This window comes from Musa acuminata, unplaced genomic scaffold, assembly GCF_036884655.1.
Source record: "Musa acuminata AAA Group cultivar baxijiao unplaced genomic scaffold, Cavendish_Baxijiao_AAA HiC_scaffold_441, whole genome shotgun sequence".
Taxonomy (NCBI): domain Eukaryota; kingdom Viridiplantae; phylum Streptophyta; class Magnoliopsida; order Zingiberales; family Musaceae; genus Musa; species Musa acuminata.
The window spans coordinates 20,001-22,500 of NW_027020688.1; positions in this window are offsets into that span (position 1 = coordinate 20,001).

The following is a 2,500-nucleotide window of genomic DNA, read 5'->3' on the forward strand; positions in this document are numbered from 1 at the left end:
CCACGCAAGAACAGGCCAAAAACTGGCCAAAACAGCCCAAAAACGGGCCAAAACTGGCCATTTTTGGCTGCGCGAGCGAGCGGCGAGCGGCGAACAGCGAGCGAAGCGAGAGGCAGCACCGTCCCTGCTATACGAAAGCCCCATCCAGCCCTGTGCCACCCGGGGGGTTCCAGGGTGCTGAGATGGCTGACGTTTTGCTCCGCTCTCGACGGTCACCGCGCAATGCAAGAACAGGCCAAAAACTGGCCAAAACGGCCCAAAAACGGGCCAAAACTGGCCATTTTTGGCTGCGCGAGCGGCGAGCGGCGGACAGCGAGCGAAGCGAGAGGCAGCACCGTCCCTGCTATACGAAAGCCCCATCCAGCCCTGTGCCACCCGGGGGGTTCCAGGGTGCTGAGATGGCTGACGTTTTGCTCCGCTCTCGACGGTCACCGCGCAATGCAAGAACAGGCCAAAAACTGGCCAAAACGGCCCAAAAACGGGCCAAAACTGGCCATTTTTGGCTGCGCGAGCGAGCGGCGAGCGGCGGACAGCGAGCGAAGCGAGAGGCAGCACCGTCCCTGCTATACGAAAGCCCCATCCAGCCCTGTGCCACCCGGGGGGTTCCAGGGTGCTGAGATGGCTGACGTTTTGCTCCGCTCTCGACGGTCACCGCGCAATGCAAGAACAGGCCAAAAACTGGCCAAAACGGCCCAAAAACGGGCCAAAACTGGCCATTTTTGGCTGCACGAGCGAGCGGCGAGCGGCGGACAGCGAGCGAAGCGAGAGGCAGCACCGTCCCTGCTATACGAAAGCCCCATCCAGCCCTGTGCCACCCGGGGGGTTCCAGGGTGCTGAGATGGCTGACGTTTTGCTCCGCTCTCGACGGTCACCGCGCAATGCAAGAACAGGCCAAAAACTGGCCAAAACGGCCCAAAAACGGGCCAAAACTGGCCATTTTTGGCTGCACGAGCGAGCGGCGAGCGGCGGACAGCGAGCGAAGCGAGAGGCAGCACCGTCCCTGCTATACGAAAGCCCCATCCAGCCCTGTGCCACCCGGGGGGTTCCAGGGTGCTGAGATGGCTGACGTTTTGCTCCGCTCTCGACGGTCACCGCGCAATGCAAGAACAGGCCAAAAACTGGCCAAAACGGCCCAAAAACGGGCCAAAACTGGCCATTTTTGGCTGCACGAGCGAGCGGCGAGCGGCGAGCGGCGGACAGCGAGCGAAGCGAGAGGCAGCACCGTCCCTGCTATACGAAAGCCCCATCCAGCCCTGTGCCACCCGGGGGGTTCCAGGGTGCTGAGATGGCTGACGTTTTGCTCCGCTCTCGACGGTCACCGCGCAATGCAAGAACAGGCCAAAAACTGGCCAAAACGGCCCAAAAACGGGCCAAAACTGGCCATTTTTGGCTGCACGAGCGAGCGGCGAGCGGCGGACAGCGAGCGAAGCGAGAGGCAGCACCGTCCCTGCTATACGAAAGCCCCATCCAGCCCTGTGCCACCCGGGGGGTTCCAGGGTGCTGAGATGGCTGACGTTTTGCTCCGCTCTCGACGGTCACCGCGCAATGCAAGAACAGGCCAAAAACTGGCCAAAACGGCCCAAAAACGGGCCAAAACTGGCCATTTTTGGCTGCGTGAGCGAGCGGCGAGCGGCGGACAGCGAGCGAAGCGAGAGGCAGCACCGTCCCTGCTATATACGAAAGCCCCATCCAGCCCTGTGCCACCCGGGGGGTTCCAGGGTGCTGAGATGGCTGACGTTTTGCTCCGCTCACGACGGTCACCGCACCACGCAAGAACGGACCATAAACAGGCCAAAACAGCCCAAAAACGGGCCAAAACTGGTCATTTTTGGCTGCGCGAGCGAGCGGCGAGCGGCGAACAGCGAGCGAAGCGTGAGGCAGCACCGTCCCTGCTATACGAAAGCCCCATCCAGCCCTGTGCCACCCGGGGGGTTCCAGGGTGCTGAGATGGCTGACGTTTTGCTCCGCTCACGACGGTCACCGCGCCATGCAAGAACGGACCAAAAACAGGCCAAAACAGCCCAAAAACGGGCCAAAACTGGCCATTTTTGGCTGAGCGAGCGAGCGGTGAGCGGCGAACAGCGAGCGAAGCGAGAGGCAGCACCGTCCCTGCTATACGAAAGCCCCATCCAGCCCTGTGCCACCCGGGGGGTTCCAGGGTGCTGAGATGGCTGACGTTTTGCTCCGCTCACGACGGTCGCCGTGCCACGCAAGAACGGACCAAAAACAGGCCAAAACAGCCCAAAAACGGGCCAAAACTGGCCATTTTAGGTTGCGCGAGCGAGCGGCGAGCGGCGAACAGCGAGCGAAGCGTGAGGCAGCACCGTCCCTGCTATACGAAAGCCCCATCCAGCCCTGTGCCACCCGGGGGGTTCCAAGGTGCTGAGATGGCTGACGTTTTGCTCCGCTCACGACGGTCACCGCGCCACGCCAGAACAGACCAAAAACAGGCCAAAACAGCCCAAAAACGGGCCAAAACTGGCCATTTTTGGCTGCGCGA